The 19,622-nt window shown below is 40.1% G+C and overlaps 1 protein-coding gene across 2 annotated transcripts in view; it reads right to left on the reverse strand.

The window, feature by feature from the left end:
- Positions 1-19,622, reverse strand: part of LMNTD1 (lamin tail domain containing 1) — a 505,938-nt gene that overhangs the window by 202,276 nt on the left and 284,040 nt on the right. Inside the window, exon 1 of one of the 2 annotated variants that reach the window (XM_045165327.1) lies at positions 4,950-5,123. The exons of the other annotated variant lie outside the window; for it this stretch is intronic. The gene's annotated coding sequence lies outside the window, so the exon portion shown is untranslated. Of the gene's footprint in view, positions 1-4,949; positions 5,124-19,622 lie in introns of those variants that run through there. 2 annotated transcript variants of the gene reach the window in all.

The raw sequence follows: 19,622 nt of genomic DNA on the forward strand, positions 1-19,622 counted from the left end.
ACTAATTCAAATGTTAATATCATCCAGAAATACAACCACAGACACATCCAGAATAATGTTTGGCCAAACATTCAGGCTCCAGTCAAGTTAACACATGAAATCAGTCATCACACCAAAGGATGCCGCTGCTGCTGGTCCATGGTCCACACTCCGAGAACCACTCTTATAACATAAACTGAGTCAAGAATGATGAAGCCAGAGCTGGAACACACTCAATAAAAAGTATATTGAGTGAGTTGAACAGTAAGTAATGAGTTTGTAATAGAAGGAAAGAAAGGATGGAGGGAGGGAGCAAGGACCTCTCTGTATAAAAACCTAAACTGGACATTAAGTGATCAGGGCTCTTGTCTGATTGGACTTCACTTCTCAGCTCCAGTGTGTGGCTCAGATCCTCTCAGATTTTTACAGCTCCATATTCCTAAATTCATTTCTAGTTTAAAGTGGAAGTAATGCTTCAGAATTGTTTAAAACAAATTATCTACTCAAACAATGATAGTGTTTTTTTGCAAGTTGGTCATGTGTCAGGTACCCTACTAAAAACCTTATAGCATTCTCTCACTCAATCTTCACAATAACTTAATCCTCACAGTATTTCTAGTCTGCAGATGAAGGAATTGAATTCATGAACTGAGGAAGTAGCTGAGCTGGGATTCCAATCCAGGTTCCTCTGGCTTTACAAACCCTCCCTCTTACACCACACTGTACCACAAACATCCACAAAACTTCCAATTTATATGCAAGTCACCATACTATGGGGAAAATCTCAAAGCTAGTGAGAACAAGGATTTTAGTTTTTAAAAATACTTAAAAGAAATTTGGAATAGAGGACTGGTCAAAATGTTACTGGAATGTAACATTAAAGATTAAGACACTATGGATCACGGTTTAGGGGCTCCCTGGTGGCTCAATGGTAAAGAATCCGACTGCCAATGGAGGAGATGTGGGTTCAGTCCCTGGGCTGGAAAGATCACCTGGAGGAGGGCATGGCAACCGACTCCAATATTCTTGCCCAGATAATTCCACGGACAGAGGAGCTTGACAGGCTACAGTTCCTGGGGTCGCAAAAGAGTCAGATGTGACTTAATGACTAAAACGACATCAATTGTGGTTTTAAGAGTGTCAAATTTGCAATGATTGTCTGGGTTTGGCACAGTTGGTAAAGAATCTGCCTGCCAATGCAAGAAATGTGGGTTCGATTCCTGGGTCAGGAAGATTTTCTGGAGTAAGAAATGGCAACCCACTCCAGTTTTCTTGCCTGGAAAATTCCATGCACAGAGGAGCCTTGCAGGCTACAGTCCATGGGGTCACAAAGAGTGTTTACAACCTTACAGGACTGAATAAGTTAGCGTAAGGAAAGCATTTACAGAGTGCTCTTCATGGGGCAATTAGTGTATGAGTGCTTGTTAGTATCACTGTTATCTCCAGCACCTAGCTCCATGCCTGACACATGGAAGACTACATGAGTTTGGAATGAATTCGAAGAACCCATGTTCTCTGGAGACTATAGCAGTTACCCATTTAGCAATGATTTGATATTGTTGTTTAGGCACTAAGTGATGTGTGACCTTCTGGAAACTCACTATCAGCCTTCGGACATCTCCTTCCTTTTCTCAAGGCACCAGTTTTAATAACAGTTATTACACCTCTCATAGTGTCTGCCTGTTGCTGGCTCACTAATATATTAATAAGGCTTTAATGTGCTGCATAACACAGAGTAAGAAAATCAGACAAAATCCTGAAACGCACCTTAAATGCCTGACAGCTCTTAGTTCTCACAACTGATGACAATTGAGACTTTAAGAGATTAAAAAAAAAAAAACTTTAACCAAGGGGAACTTTTTAAATTTGCCTTTTAATTAGTTCCCTATCTATAACTCACAGGCGATGACCTCTTGTTTTGCTTATCAAATCAACTGAATAAAAAAATCCCTGAAAAACGCAAATGACCCATACTTTCCTTAAAAAAATGGAACGTGGCCAGAAGATTCAGAACATGGCATAATGAGTGCTGTGGTTTGTTCTTTGACATTTAAAAGTATACCTGAGCTCTTTAGCACGTGGATACTTAATATTCAACAACACTGAAATTTCCAGAGCTGCAGCCTGCTTCAGCACTTTAATTCCTAGGATATGCCAGTTCGCACATTAGCATTTAAATAGACAGCCTGGTCCTGCAGAAACCCAAGATATATGCCACATTGTAACGAGGTTCAGTTAGTGCAGGGGCTGAGGAGTTTCTTTGCCTCTTCCTATGTTCCAAGCTCTCTTTCAACTTGTGCCTTTGCGGATTCGGGACACTCCTCTATCTGCAAGATTTATAACCAACGGCTTTGATATTGAACAGATGTATGGTGTCAACATTCTGCAATTCAAAAAAATACTCTTTCTCCTTTAGGATGTAATGTTGTGTTTTATCTCTGCTGAATGCTCACTATTATATCACGAAGCAATTTTCACAGTTCCCTGGGTTTGTCTTGGAAAGGAATAATTTTAGTCAGTCTTTATTCCAAGTTGAAACTTAATTTGGTATAACATCCCTTACTTCACTAAAACCACCAGGCTGAGTCAAAACTGGTGCACTCTTCATACACCTAAAACCCACAACTGCTTTCATGTAACAGTAGCAAATCCACAAAGTTCTAACTACCAGAGTGCTTTTATCTGGATGTGACTTGTTGTTTCATCACTAAGTCATATCTGACTCTTTGTGACCCCATGGACTGTAGCCCACCAGGTTCCTCTGTCCATGGGATTTCCCAGGCAAGAATACTGGAGAGGGTTGCCAGTTCCTTCTCCAGGGGATCTTTCTGACTCAGGGATCAAGCCTATGACTCCTGCTTTGGCAGGTCGCTTCTGTATCACACTGAGCCACCCAGGAAGCCCTTGGATATGACTCAGGTCAGTTCAGTTCAGTCTCTCAGTCATGTCCAACTCTTTGTGACCTCATGGACTGCGGCACACTAGCCTCCCTGTCCATCACCAACTCCCGGAGATTACTCAAACTCATGTCCATTGAGTCGGCGATGCCATCCAACCATCTCATCCTCTGTCATCCCCTTCTCCTCCCACCTTCAATCTTTCCCAGCATCAGGGTTTTTTCAAATGAGTCAGCTCTTTGCATCAGGTGGCCAAAGTATTGGAGTTTCAGCTTTAGCATCAGTCCTTCCAATGAATTTTCAGGACTAATCAATTTTTCGGTGCTCAGCTTTCTTCACAGTCCAAATCTCACATCCATACATGACTACTGGAATAACCATAGCCTTGACTAGATGGACTTTTGTTGACAGGGTAATATCTCTGCTTTTTAATATGTTGTCTGGGTTGGTCATAACTTTCCTTCCAAGGAGTAAGCGTCTTTTAATTTCATGGCTGCAGTTACCATCTGCAGTGATTTTGGAGCCCCCAAAAATAAAGTCTGCTGCTGTTTCCACTGTTTCCCCATCTATTTGCCACAATGGGACTGGATGCCATGATCTTAGTTTTCTAAATGTTGAGCTTTAAGCCAACTTTTTCACTCTCCTCTTTCACTTTCATCAAGAGGATCTTTAGTTCTTCACTTTCTGCCATAAGGGTGGTGTCATCTGCATATCTGAGGTTATTGATATTTCTCCCAGCAATCTTGTTCCAGCTTGCGCTTCATCCAGTCCTGTGTTTCTCATGATGTACTCTGCATATAAATTGGATATGACTACCCATCTACTAGTCAAGGCTATGGTTTTTCCTGTGGTCATGTATGAATGTGAGAGTTGGACTGTGAAGAAAGCTGAGTGCTGAAGAATTGATACTTTTCAACTGTGGTGTTGGAGAAGACTCCTAAGAGTCCCTTGTTGCAAGATGATCCAACCAGTCCATTCTGAAGGAGATCAGCCCTGGGATTTCTTTGGAAGGAATGATGCTAAAGCTGAAACTCCAGTACTTTGGCCACCTCACGCGAAGAGTTGACTCATTGGAAAAGACTCTGATGCTGGGAGGGATTGGGGGCAGGAGGAGAAGGGGACGACAGAGGATGAGATGGCTGGATGGCATCACTGACTCGATGGACGTGAGTCTGAGTGAACTCTGGGAGTTGGTGATGGACAGGGAGGCCTGGCGTGCTGTAATTCATGGGGTCGCAAAGAGTCGGCCACTACTGAGCGACTGAACTGAACTGAACTGAACCCATCTACTAAAACTCAGACTGACTATACAACTTAAATCCCATGTCTCTCTAAGAGTCAATCAACCCTTTGACCTTGAGTGTGAGAAGCCTGGTAGGCTACAGTCCATAGGATTGAAAAGAGCTGGACATGACTGAAGTGACTTAGCATGCACACACTTGATAAAGGTAGGACTTATCAATATTCCTGGACAAAATTTTATACTGCCTTGTCAGTATAACAATGGATACAAGGCATAAAGCTGGGGGGTTGTGTCAGACAAGTGTGCAATTGTACCATTTTGCACTAAACATCTCATTATTGAGCATTTTCATGGCATCACCTAGGACTGAGTTGTTCCATATAGTAGCCATTTGTCACATGTGGCTACTTAAATTAAGCTAATTTAATTAAAAATTCAGTTCCTCAATGGCACTGACCACTTTTCTGGTGCTCAACAGCCACACAAGCTATTGAATTGGACAGTGTAGCTATAGAATATTTCCGTTATTGGAGAAACTTCTGTGGGACAGCACTTGACCTAGAGTCTTAGGATTTAAAGAATCTCAAAAAGGGCAACCAACTGTCCTGGTTTCCCCAGAATTTAGGGATTCCTCAGTTTGAGGAGTTTCAGTGTTAAAACTTGGATAATCCCTGGGAAATTGAGACAGCTCATCACCCTAAGAAGTCAGGTAGTCCAACCATATATCTACTGCACGTATTTCTTCTACAACATTCTTTTTTATTTTTATTTGGTCATGCAGGCTCACAGGCTTTCTCTACATGCGCTGCAGCATGTGAGTTCTTAGTTACCTAAGCAGGGGTCCAACCACTGTCCCCTGGATCAGCAGGCAGATTCTTAACCCCTGGACCACTAGGAAGTCCCTTCTGCAACATTCTTCACTCTGGACATTGCTGAGCCTGCCAGCAAAATGATGTTAATCACTGATGTGGCTGAAGCAGGCAGTATTTGGAGAACTGGAGTAGATCAAGCTAAAAAAAAAAAAAAAAAAAAAAAAAAAAAATGAGAACTGTTTCAGATTTCCTCCAAGAGGTAGGAAGTTCACAAGAGGAAGATAGACCGTTTAATCAACTACATCAAAATGGTCTCAACCACTGAAACAGAGCCCATTTCATAAGCAGCCTACAAGATCAATGAGAAGTCTATCATCAAAGGCACTTGTCAGAAATGGCTGTGATATTTACTGGTAAATCAGGGTCCTGTGTCATTAACAGGCAGGACTCTGTTGAGTTATTTCCCCCCCAAACATATATTTTGATGTCTGAATAAAGCTGTAGAGATCTTCTAGTCCAGCTTCAGTTTTTCAGTGGAGAGAACTGATGCCCAAAGGGCCTAAAAGTGAGAGAAAACCTTTATTGCTTTCCAGAAAGCAAGGGCAAAGGCACATACCAGTTTAAATTCTTGCAAAAGAAATTAATGGCATTAAACTAATAACTGAGCATTACATTTTTCTTACTTCTCTATTATTTATTTTTGCTTCAGTTCAGTTCAGTCGCTCAGTCCTGTCCAACTCTTTGCAATCCCATGAATTGCAGCACACCAGGCCTCCCTGTCCATCACCAACTCCCGGAGTCCACCCAAACTCATGTCCATCGAGTCGGTGATGCCATCAAACCGTCTTATCCTCTGTCGTGCCCTTCTCCTCCTGCCCTCAATCTTTCCCAGCATCAGGGTCTTTTCAAATGAGTCAGCTCTTCACATCAGGTGGCCAAAGTATTGGAGTTTCAGCTTCAACATCAGTCCTTCCAATGAACACTCAGGACTGATCTCCTTTAGAATGGACTGGTTGGATCTCTTTGCAGTCCAAGGGACTCTCAAGAGTCTTCTCCAACACCACAGTTCAAAAGCATCAATTTTTCGGTGCTCAGCTTTCTTTATAGTCCAACTCTCACATCCATACATGACCACTGGAAAAACTATAGCCTTGACTAGATGGGCCTTTGTGGGCAAAGTAATATCTCTGCTTTTGAATATGCTATCTAGGTTGGTCATAACTTTCCTTCCAAGGAGTAAGTGTCTTTTAATTTCATGGCTGCAATGACCATCTGCAGTGATTTTGGAGCCCAGAAAATTCAAGTCAGCCACTGTTTCCACTGTTTCCACTGTTTCTTCATCTATTTCCCATGAAGTGATGGGACCGGATGCCATGATCTTAGCTTTCTGAATGTTGAGGTTTAAGCCAACTTTTTCACTCTCCTCTTTCACTTTCATCAAGAGGCTCTTTAGTTCTTCTTCACTTTCTGTCATAAAGGTGGTGTCATCTGCATATCTGAGGTTATTAATATTTCTCCTGGCAATCTTTATTCTAGCTTGTGCTTCCTCCAGCCCAGCATTTCTCATGATGTACTCTGCATATAAGTTTTTGCTTGCTGCTGCTAAGTCGCTTCAGTCATGTCTGACTCTGTGTGATTCCATAGATGGCAGCCCACCAGGCTCCCCCATCCCTGGGATTCTCCAGGCAAGAACACTGGAGTGGGTTGCCATTTCCTTCTCCAATGCATAAAAGTGAAAAGTCAAAATGAAGTCGCTCAGTCGTGTCTGACTCAGCGATCCCATGGACTGCAGCCTACCAGGCTCCTCTGTCCATGGGATTTTCCAGGCAAGAGTACTGTTAAAAACTATTTTACTTGATATTATGTTTGAAGTAACTTCCTATTGATAAAGTTTTTAGTAAACACTGAATTAGTAAATATTGGGTGACAAGCATTCAGAATTGACAGAAGGTATGGGTAGGGAATGGTTTAATGTCATCAGATATCAGAAGGAAGTTGGAACTATTCCATTCTTACTTTGCTTTGTCTTCTGCAGCCAAGAGAGTGAGCCAACATTATAGTGGGGGAGTGAAACCCACGTTAGGCAAGGAAATTGGAAAAGAAATCCAGGGCCCCTTAAACTTGGTAAAAATCCAGGCTCCTGACAGAGATAGATCTATAGTTTCAAACCTGATTCTGAAACTATGTGATCTTGGGCAAGTATTGCACCTCTTATTCCTCAGCAAGGTCATCTATAAAATGGGAATTAAAATAGAAACTATCCCATAATTTAAATAATATCCCATAGTTAGATAATATGTATAAACTTCTTAGAACAATGCCTGACCTGCTTAATACTCAATAACTGCTACTAATTATTATAATTATTATCACTAAATTATAAAAATGATTTCAGGTCTCCAGATCTAGATGAATTATACACCAGGGTAATGAACAACTGGGCTTCCCTGGTAGCTCAGCTGGTGAAGAATCTGCCTACAATGCAGGAGATCCTATGTTGATTCCTGGGTCAGGAATATTCCCCTGGAGAAGGGATAGCATACCCACTCCAGTATTCTTGGCTACCCTGCTGACTCAAACTGTAAAGAATCTGCCTGCAAGATGGGCGACCTGGGTTCGATCCCTGGATTGGGAAGATCCCGTGGAGGAGGGCATGGCAACCCACTCCATTATTCTTGCCTGGAGAATCCCCATAGACAGAGGAGCCTGGTAGGCTACAGTTCATGGCGACACAAAGAGTGACATGACTGAGCAACTAAGCGCAGCACAGTGAACGACTTGCAGAAATATTCGTTGAATGATGAATACACAAAATACACTGAAGCCTGGAATCTGTAGTTTATGACTATTGCCTTGATCAACAACATAACATACCTGCACTCAGACACTTACTAAAGCAATGCTGCACAAATGTCAGTCATTGGACTGTCAGCTGTATTCGTTTCCTACTTCTGCTATCTTAAATTGTCATAGACTTAATGGCTTAAAAGAAGAGGAATTTACTCTCTTACATTTCTGCAGGTCAGAAGTCTAAGTGAGTCTTATGGGATTAAAATCAGGGAGTGGTTCCTTCTTGGAGTTTCAGGGGCGAATTCATTCCTTGTCTTTCTCAGCTTCTAGAGGCCATCAGTGTTCCTTGGCTGCTGGCCTTTTCCTCCCATCACTCTAACCCCTTGCTGACCTTGCCACACCTACTTCTTTGCCTTTGACCTTTCTGTCTCCCTTTTAGAAGATCCTTGTGATTACAATATTAGACCCATGCAGATAATCCAGGATAATCTCTCCATCTCAAGATCCCTAACTTAATCATATCTGCAAAGTCCTTTTTACCACATAAGGTAACATTCAGATTCTGGGATTTGTATGTGCACATTTGGGGGGGCCCATTATCCATCCTACCACATCATCTTTATCATTCGAATTCTGCCATGTCTGCTTACCAACATAATATTACTTGATATTTGTCTTAAAATTTTGTTTTACTCAACCTTATCTATAAACTCAAGGTTTTGCTAGATTAGTTATATCTTTTTAAAACATATTAAAATAACATTTCAATGATTAAAATAAAATTTTGTTTATTTTCTAGTATTCTCTTGGGTTTTGAGAGATATACATATTGTATTTCAGGAAACTGATTATAAATTCTGCTATAAATTGATCTCTATTAGGGACTGGCCAATGATCTTCCCATAGTCTCAGGTAATTGGGAACATCTAGCTTAGTCTAATGAGCAGGCTTATTATCTTTTCTAAATTCTTTGAGTTCTGTCTCAATACTATTTTAGAATATATGAGTCATATTATTAAAGCCAAATATAGAAATTATTTGACCGAGCTACAGTTAGTGTCCAGTCTACTATGCTACGGAAGGTCATTTTGTGAAAACATAATTGGGGATATGACCCATTAAAATAGAGTGTTATGCATCCAGGGAACTTGGCAGAAAATGTGCATGCTCAGTGTCCGACTCTGTGATCCTATGGGCTGTAGCCCACCAGGCTCCTCTGTCCATGGAACTTTCCAGGCAAGAATACTGGAGTGGGTTGCAATTTCCTTCTTCCGGGGATCTTCCTGATCCAGGGATCGAACCTCCATCTTCTGCATTGCAGGTGGTTTCTTCACCAACTGAGCCACCAAGGAAAATAGATAACCAACAAGGATCTATCATATAGCAGCACATGGAAGTGAAAGTGAAAGTTGCTCAGTCATGTCTGACTCTTTGCAACCCCAGGGACTGTAGCCTGCCAGGCTCCTCTGTCCATGGAATTCTTCAGGCCAGAATACTAGAGTGAGTAGCCATTCCCTTCTCCAGGGGATCTTCTCAACCCAGGATTGAACCCAGGTCTCCCTCATTGCAGGCAGATTCTTTACTGTCTGAGCCACCAGAGAAGCTCGTGGAACTCTGTTCAATGTTATGTGGCAGCCTTCACTGTTCACCTGAAACTATCACACCATTGTTAATTGACTATACTGGAATATAAAAGACTGGAGGAGGCAACGGCAACCCACTCCAGTATTCTTGCCTGGAGAATCCCATGGACAGAGGAACCTAGGAGGCTACAATCCATGGGGTCGCAAAGAGTTGGACATGATTGAGCAACTAACACACACAATATAAAAGAAAAAGTTCAAATGAAAAAAAAAATATGTTAACAGAAATAAACAAAAATTAATTTTTCTTATAAAAATAGATTAAAAATAAAAATAATTTAAAAAAAAGTGTAGCCTAATGTATTTTATTGCCTAAGCCATAACAATGTCAGCTTTAAGGAGTAAATGAAATCAGCTCATCACTGGGACCTTGGCAGTAAGATTCCCTTGCTCCTGACTTATGAAGTATGTTGATTTGAGGACTATTTGTTTTACTTCGTACTATGTCCAGTCTTATTTCAGTAAAAATATAAAAATCCTACTGTTATAGAAATTGTAATTAGGTGCATTTGAATAATTTATATGAAACTAATTCCTGAATCCTGGATTATATTTAAAATTTTTTAAATGTATTTATTTTTGGCTGTGTTAGGTTTTCACTGCTGCTCACAGGCTTTTCTTAGTTGTGGCAATTGGAGGCTACTCTCTAGCTGGGGTGCACGAGTTTTTCACTGTGGTGGCTTCTCTTGTTGCAGAGCATGGTGTCTAGAGTGTGGGCTCCGTAGTTGTGGTTCACGGGCTTAGTTGCCCCACAGCATGTGGAATCTTCCCAAACCAGGAACTGAACCCATGTTCTCTGAATTGGCAGGTGGATTCTTAACCAATGGATCACCAGGAATGTCCTGCATTTACATTTTTAAGAAAATATTGTAGTGGACATGAGAACATGCCTCACATACCTCTAACCAGAGAACTGGATCAAGGGCTCCAGCTATGATACTCTCAGATCCATCCCTGGGTTTGCAGTGGGGCCAGGCTTCTCATGGGTTCTTTCCAATAAGGACTGAGCACTGCAGGACTTCTAAGACAGGCCATTCCTGGGAATGCAAGACTCCTCTGGTGTCCACTTATGGCGTCAAGACTCCCTGAGGACCTTGCTGAACCTTCTTAGATCACACGATAGTTTCAGATCTTTCCATCCAACCTTCCTTTCCTCTTTTTGTTCACTATCCTTGCACTGTGATCAAAAGAATCTCTCAGCCTTCTCTGTCTCCCTTTTCTCTCAAAGCCATTTCCTAATTACATTTTTGTGTGTGTTTAATCCCATCTTGGCATCTAAATTTTGGAGGAGCTGGATTAACAAGAATTTTGTAACTTTCCAACCATTAAAATAATCAGAACTTTTTTTCTAAAGGCAGATATGCATCTAATTTATAGAGTGGTTGTATCACTTTGTTTGGCTGCATATTTAAAAGGAGAGGATTTTCAACCTGGGGTTGTTCTGCCTTTTGGAGTACTTTGTTAGAGGTTCCTGCTGCTGCTGCTGCTGCTGCGTCGCTTCAGTCGTGTCCGACTCTGACAGCAGCCTACTAGGCTCCCCCATCCCTGGGATTCTCCAGGCAAGAACACTGGAGTGGTTGCCATTTCCTTCTCCAATGCATGAAAGTGAAAAGAAAAGTGAAGTCGCTCAGTTGTGTCTGACTCTAGCGAACACATGGACTGCAGCCTACCAGGCTCCTCTGTCCATGGGATTTTCTAGGCAAAAGTACTGGAGTGGGGTGCCATTGCCTTCTCCAGTTAGAGGCTCCACAGTGGAACAAATAGTTAGGATCCATCAGCGTATCAATGTGGTACAGGTAGATCCAGGCCATCAAAAGACCACTGACTATTAGAATGGTGAATGATGAAATAGACTTCAGTAGCTATCATGGGCTTTGGTGATAAGACAGAGTAGAGAAAAAGAGAGCTATAATAGAGCTCAGGTGTGAAGCAATTGAGACTAGATCTTGCTGGCAATTCATTTAAGATAGTACATGGGAAAACCAAACAACTGCACTGAGAGGATAAAACCTGGCAGAGAAATGGCATAATAGAATAGTTGGCCTGAAGTTTCCTTTTGAAAAGATGGAGTGTTTCTACATAATACCCAACTTGGAGAAGATACAATACAATTAAGGTTAGGTCTTACTTAATGCTTCAGACCTTTAAACAAGGATCACTTCCATGTGTTATCCCATTTTGAGTGACAGAAATTTCATCTCTATGCCTTAAACTCTGGTGGGGCTTTAGGTTGTGACAAAGAAGTATTCTCCCATGATATAAACCTTAAATTCATGCAGCTTTTTGAAATTCCAACTTTATAATTCTAATTTCAGTCATGATTTTTAACATATACATACACATAAGCAGACAGCTGGCAACTGCACAAAGTTTTAAGAAAAGATGAACACTCTCCACTGAACAACTTACCCTGGGGCACTCCCACCATTGAAGTGTAGCCACAAACAAGGAAAGTGACTTGGTGGCCAGAGATGGCGGGATGTGGGATCCAGCTAATGGCAGTGCCCACTCCCCAACTTCAGCTACCAATTATGAGGCCAGGTTGTCACCAGTGTTTCTGATTGATTTGCTACAAATTGGAGGTTCCACAAAACCAATCACGCCCTCTCCTCAACCACACACTGATTTGATACAATAATTTGCTAGAGTGGCTCATTGTCATCCTTCAGTTGTTCAGTTGTGTCTGACTCTTTGTGACCCCATGAACTGCAGCACATCAGGCTTCCCTGACCTTCACCATATCCTGGAATTCACTCAAACTCATGCCCATGCAGTGATGCTATCTAACCATCTTGTCCTCTGTCATCCCCTTCTCCTCCTGCCTTCAATCTTTCCCAGCATCAGAGTCTTTTCAACATTTTACTTCAGTTCAGTTCGGTCGTTTAGTCGCGTTTAGCCCACCAGGCCCCTTTGTCCATGGGATTCTCTAGACAAGAATACTGGAGTGAGTTTCTGTGCCCTCCTCCAGGGGATCTTCCCAACCCAAGGATCGAACCCAGGTCTCCTACATTGCAGGTGAATTTTTTACCATCTGAGCCACCAAGGAAGCCCAATCATTATTATAAGCAATGTTAAAAAAAAAAAAATGTTGACATCTCACATTTTTTCCCCTTACTAAGTCTTTGAAATTCAGTGTGTGTTTTAAACTTACAAATATCTCAGTTCAAGCAAGCAGCATTTCCAGTGCTCTGTAGCCACATGTGGCTGGGTGGCTACCATATAGACTGTGTAGCACTAGAGAATAAATCAGAGGGGCTGCAGTGGAAGCAACAGCCCAGTTTGGAGGCTACTGCAAAAGTCCAGTGAGACAAGCACTGCTCAGATTAGGACAGAAACAATAGAGATGGCAGAAAATGATTTGAGATCAGTCTCAAATTTGAGACTGATTTGAGATCAGTCTGGAAGGAGTTAAGAGAAGTAGACATGAAGGAATGTGAGGGAAAGGCTTAGAAGGTGAAATACAACCAGAAATAAGCCCTAGGATAATTCTAAGACTGTTCCAAATTAATGCTTTGATGTTGAATTTCCTCTAGGGCCTTAGCAGGATATATTTTTACTGTCACTTATGATTGTATTATTTTCCTTTTTATATCTACTTTCATTTTTGATCAACTGCTTTTATGCATTGGTCTGCTTCAAATTCCTATTTCATCCTCCATTCATCTGTATATTTAATTCAATTTGATTTAACAGAAATTGTTTTGAGTGACCAATTTGTGCTAGGTTTTGTGCTGAACATAGAGAAGATAAAGAAAATAAGGAAGGATGTCTATATAAAGAAAAGCTTCCCTGGTGGCTCAGGTGGGAAAGAATCTGCCTGCAATGCAGGAGACCCTATCCCTGAGTCTGGAAGATTCCCCAGAGAAGGGAATGGCTACCCATTCCAGTATTCTTGCCTGGAGAATTCCATGGACAGAGGAACCTAGAGGACTACAGTCCATGGGGTTGCAAAGAGTTGGACACGCCTGAGCGACTAACACTCTCACTTTTCTATATTAAGAAGCTAAGTATAATATATGAAACCTAAAGCATTACTCTTGTTGTCCCAGTTGCCTTGGTTGTTTAACAATAAAGCATATCCTATTTTCATCCAGCATAGTCTCAGAGGATTGTGTATACCCCTAAATTTGGCAGTGTCTGATCATTCAGTCAGGGTCAGTCAGAATGACAAAAATCACTCTATAGATTTTGAATAAAACATGATTTAACAGTAGGGAATTAAAGATTTACCAAACCATTCCAAGGGCTAAGACAGCAGAGGTCAGGAAAGCCCCTGCAAGCTTTCAGGAAATTTACAAGTACAAAAATTATCAGGAAAGCTGCTTCCTGGATCTCAGCTGTTTCAACAAATAAAATGATTCTTAGGACGTCTTTTGGGAAACACTGGCAACACCCATTGTGAACCATCCACCAACCCTCACTTGCCTGCCTATGGCTGCTGCTGTAGAATAATGGAGTTCCTCTTTAGCTTGGGATTCTGGGAAATGTAGTTCCAGGGTTCCTCCCCTGTGATACAAGGAAGATACAGAAAAGGGGTGGGCATGAAGATGAGATATACAACCAGGCATGGGTAGATTGTGCATGTAGTTGGTTCTGGGGTAAAAATTGTACATCTGTAAGCCTCAAATACTCGGTTTCAATTTAGTGCTGCCAAATAAATTTTCAACTAAATTTCTAACATTTAAATCTTGAATTATGCTTTGTTTTTTTTTTCCCCAAAATCAGAAGGTAACTTAAGGTGTTTGAAAACAACTAAACCCTAAAAAAAGTATTCAGAGATTGGATATACAAATAGGAAACAGCCAGAAAACTGCATATAAAAACAGAACTTTAGTCCAAAATCTGCAGCAAGCTGCCTAGGAAACCAAACCCTTTATGTATAATAAACATCCCAAGACGCCAGCCAGCTATAAGTCAGATGTGAGAAAACCAGATTGCTATCTCTGGTGACAATCCAGAAAACTAAACAGTAACTTCTGTAACAGTCAGGCCACTTGACCCCAAATGGCCAGGGCTTGATTAATAACTGACAGCTTCCCTCATTTTTGTGCCCACTCCCAACTTAGTACCAACCAGGGAAAGTTAAGTGTATACCCCCGATCAATCACATAAGATGCCCCATTTCTAGCTAGCCTGCCTACAGTTTCTCCATGCCAATAGCACTCAATCATAGCATACCTACAGCCTTTTCTTTTTTCCACTATAAAGCTTTCCCACTTTGCTGTTCTCATTTGCTTGTTTTTTTTTTTTTTTCCCCACAATATTAATCAAGGTAGGATGTGATCTAAGAAGAAATGGTATTCAATAAGGTAAATACCATATACATTTCTAGGCACCAATTTTCTCCTAAGTAGCAGGCAGTATGGTACAATGGATAAGTGATTGAATTCTGGAATCAGAACACCAGACTTTAAATCCTACCATTTTCACAGCCTAGATGTGCTATCCAGATTATTTGCTTAACCTTGATGGCTTCGGTTTTCTCATCAATTATGTGCTCAGTTGCTCAGCTGTGTTTGGCTCCATGAACGGTAGCCTGCCGGGCTCCCCTGTCCATGGAATTTTTCAGGCAAGATTATTGGAGCGGGTTGTTATTTCCTACTCCAGGGGATCTTTCTGAGCCAGGGATCAAACTAGCATCTCTTATGTCTCCTGCATTGGCAGGAGGGTTCTTTACCACTAGTGCCACCTGGGAAGCCCTTTTCTTATCAACAAAGTGGCTAAAATGATGGTATCTATTATTTAGGGTTGTTTGCTGGATTGAATCAGGTTATGGCTGTAAACTGCATTATTTAATTTGGTATTATCATTATGTTCTCTTTCCAAGCTCATGACCTCCATTTTGGTCCACATATAAATTACCTCTTACTTCATCATCCTTCCTCTATCTGATCCTTCCTTCAGCTCACTGAACATAAGCAACCAAATAAATCTTCTTCAACTGTTACCATCTCATTCCCTTACTCAAAAATTCCCAGGGCCATTAAAGACATCTATAACCTACCTTTCCACAAGTTCTCATAGTCTCTTGTACAAGAAGGACCTTCTGCTGTAGCCAAATGTGTATATCCATTTGTCTAGAGACATCCCCCAAAGTCCCACACACAAGACCATTTTCCCTCCCACTTTTCATATTTGGAGTAAACTATACTTCCTTTCTCAATGTCTGAATCCTACATTTCATTTATGGTCCAGCTCAAATCCTCTTACCCCTTTAAACCTTATCACACCACTGCATTCTACAGAAATTTCTTTCTCTCTAGAGTCCTAAAATTTTACTAAGCTCACTAAATTATATCCTGATTTGCAATAAATATGTCTTTTCATAAATGTGTATCAAAACCTAAGGGAGAGGATAATATTCCTGAAGGCAGGGCCAATAGTTTATTCTTTCTGGTGTATTGCCATATACCCACACATAATAATTGCTATTCAAGACTAATTATGTTTCTGTTGCCTTGCCAAACACTTCATTTTATCTGATTTATTTCTCTTCAGAGCTCTTGAGGGAGGGGTTATAATTAGCCATTTATCAGGTGAGAGAATTTGAACATAGAAAAGTTGAATTATTTGCCCAAGGTCACAGAAATAGTAATGATGAATCTGAGCCACCTAGGAATCTGTGACTCCACATCTTATGCAATTAATTAACATTCTGTGGATTGATTAAACATACTGCTTTATGAGATCCTGCCAGATAATGCATATAAATTTCCTCTCTTTATTGCCAGTGTCTCCTTGGAAAACCCAAATACAGGATTCACTTTAGAGATCGTGTATTTCTACAATGGAATCAGTTTCCAGAGACATTTCTCTTAAACTTGTAGATAGAAATCTTGAAACAATCAGGAAAATATCAGAGAGCACATTTACTTAGCCATGTAAGTTGTTCAGAATTAAGATGCTGGAGAAGACATCACGTCAGGTTTATGGTTTCTTCATGTTTGCCGTTCATTCCTATTTTGAGCAGAATTTCGTGCCACTGTTCGTTGCTGGATTTTAGGATACAATTCTCAGGTTCCAGCTAAGAAGAGGGATAGCTTTTATTTACACCATTTAAAAAATATATGAATATCAAAACTAACATAAAATTTTAAATATTGAATACACTATGACATTAGTGTGAAAGAGGGTGTTTTTGGCTTTTTGGTTTGTCTTTCTCAATAATCATTCATTTTCAAAATGGTTTGGGAAAGTAGGAAGATGGTAGAGTTAGAGAAAAAAAAAACAACCTTGTCCAGAGTATCTTACAGTATGAATTCTTCAATCAGAGAAGCACATGGACTCTTGAGAGTCTTGCTGAATATTAAAAACACCACCTTTATTTTAAAACTTGATCCTTCGTGGATGTTAAACTGACCTAGCTCTTTCTGCAATCCATGGTGTGGTAACTTGGGAAAATCCAATCCTGAAAAAAATTCTAACCCAAAGAGTATAAAGTTAAACAGGGATCTTTCTCAAAATACACTTAAAAGTATAAAGATGCCATGTCTTTATTCTTGTTTGTTCTATAAAAATACAAATGTATAGGAAGGAAATTATAATTTCAATCAACGTTCACTGGTAATTAAAAGCAACTGTAGTCCTCGGGCTGTTTCTTTCCCATATGATCCAGTGATCAGAAGGAATTGGAAATGATTACATTTTAACTAGAAACACATTTCTGTCCACAACTGAGCTCTGAAGCATGAAAAAGGCACAGTGGTGGACCCTGTTTGTGTTTCCATCTGAGGCTCTAATTTGAACTTCAGTGCTTATTCTCTCAGACTTCTGGCTGTGCAAAGATCCAGAAAGTCAAAGCCAGCATATTCTTTTACCCTGTTTCATGCAAAAAATAAAATAAAATTCCATGGCAAACAATTACCATGTTTGCCTTTTGTGGAATGGCTCTATTTAAATCCATTATAGGTTAAACAAGAGCACTTGTGAAATTCACAGCTCGGAGTTAATCTGGCTATATCCCAGGGCACCCAATCTGAAAAGCAAGTGATTGCAAGCACTCTTGGGAAGGAAGTTAGCAATGGCCTATAATGCAAAACAGTCTGGAACGATTACATTTAGCTTGGTTTTCAAATTAAGAAATTCATCCCATGGTTGGTTTTTCATTTGAAAGCCTTCTTCAACTCCCATTAAAAATGCTCATCTATTTCTGATACTCATTTAGTGCATCCAAATGATATCATCATTAGTGATAAGGGGAAAAGCAGTGAACGCTGTAGTGCCTCATGCCAGGAATTATTTGGTCATGGAAAGTACCTGGAGGTGCTTGTAGTTGCTAAGACTTCACAACTCTGGACTGGGAATTCTGTTTTCTGTGGCCAGGAGGGAACGGTGAATTCACAGAAGTCCTGATGGGGAAAAAGAGGACACCCTGTGGCCCTTAAAGAAATTGGCAACTTACTGTATTTGATATGAAATGTACATCCTTTTCTTTTCTTAGTGTAAATGCACCAAGGGCTTCCCCAGTGGCTTAGTGGGTAAAGAATCTGCCTGCAATGCAGGAGATACAGGAGATGTGGGTTTGATCCCTGGGTTGGGATGATCCCCAGGAGGAGGAAATAGCAACCCACTCCAGTATTCTTGCCTGAAAAACCCCATGGACAGAGGAGCCTGATGGGCTACAGGCCATGGAGTTGTGAAGAGTCGAATATGACTGAGTGAATAAGCGTGCAAATGCACAAGAGTCTTTTTGATCCATGAGTCTCAGCTCCTCATTCTTATACTGAGAATCTAATAGCTATTTAGAATATTTTATAAAAAAAAAAATCAAAGGATGTTATATCATTCTCGGGGCATTTAAGATTTCTTTCTGAGGTATGAAAACTGAATGCCTATTAAAATAATGAGTATGAGCCACCGAACTCTATCCATGATCATTCAGTGTCTTTATTACCAAAACCCTTTCCTCAGGAAGATAAAGGGGAGAAATGCTCTAAGGGGAAAAGCATATAATGATTCATGGGAACAAGCTGATGCTCTCTGATGGCATACTCTTGTCATTCATTTCATTTCACAAGTGCCTATATAATGCTTGCCTTCTATGTTCCACGTGCTGTTCTCAGCACTTGACAAATATTAATACATTTAATGTCACGTCTCATGTCAACACGATGTAGGTGGTATAGATACAATTATTAACCCCACTTTACAGATAATGAGACTGAAAGACAGGTTAAATAACTTGCCTATGATCAGACAATTGTGGAGCCAAGATTTTGAAGCCTTGCAGTTATGTTTATTCAAAACTCTCATGGTGTGAACAAGCACATGGCCCACACAGACCATCAATAAAAGCTGTTCAGTGCTATGGTCTTTGAGAGCAAATGGTAAAGTCATTTTGTATTTGGTTGTATAAATTTTATAGGTTGGAGGTGGTTTTTCGTGTTTGTCATGTTAAAGGACAAAACTTTCTAATGCTGCCATAAAATCTCTAGCTATACACATAAGAAAAATGTACATAAGTCAGATATTGTTTCTGTACAGCTTTTCTTATTGGCATGCAGTGTCTAGATCTTTAAAATTTAGTGCTAAAATGAAAAAAAAATGTTATGTATATATTGTAATATATCACATTTATGCAAATTAAACACATGCAACGTGAAACCATAATATGTGTTTACAAGTACACATGCAAAAAAAAGAAAGGATATCTGGCAAACATTAGAAGAATTCAAAGAAAACAGGACCAGAGCTTTGCAGGGAACATTAATCATGAACTGAGGCTGGTATTTAACTTAACCCTCTGATTCCAAGACTGAAGCTGAGAGAAAGAATCCATCTAAATATTTATCCATGCATATACTGAATTCATTTATCTAAGCAGTCATTCACGCCAACAAGGGAAAATGAGAAAGTTTTCTGTGTTACTGATTAGATTATTAGATCCTTTTATTATGTAACAATTATATAATTAAGGATCCTAAAGAGTTGATAGCCTAAGAAGATGTTTATATCAATTTGTGTCTGTCGTTTGAGTTGCAAACTGAACAACATTCTAACTTAAAGGAAGAGCTACAAATCATCATTTTATCAAAAAATGAATAAAGTGGGCTCATCACTTCAAGGAAAATAACTGACATTTGGTAACAATGATAAAAGTTAAGCTTTCAAATAATAATTTGAATAATAATATCAGTTATTTTCCTTGAAGTGACAGGTCCACTTTATTCACTTTTTGATTAAAAAAAACAAATGGTTTATAGATATTCCTTTAGGTAAAAATGTTGTTCTGCCTGCAACTCAAACAATGGTTTTTCCT

Source organism: Bubalus bubalis, chromosome 4, assembly GCF_019923935.1.
Source record: "Bubalus bubalis isolate 160015118507 breed Murrah chromosome 4, NDDB_SH_1, whole genome shotgun sequence".
NCBI classification, from domain to species: Eukaryota; Metazoa; Chordata; class Mammalia; order Artiodactyla; family Bovidae; genus Bubalus; species Bubalus bubalis.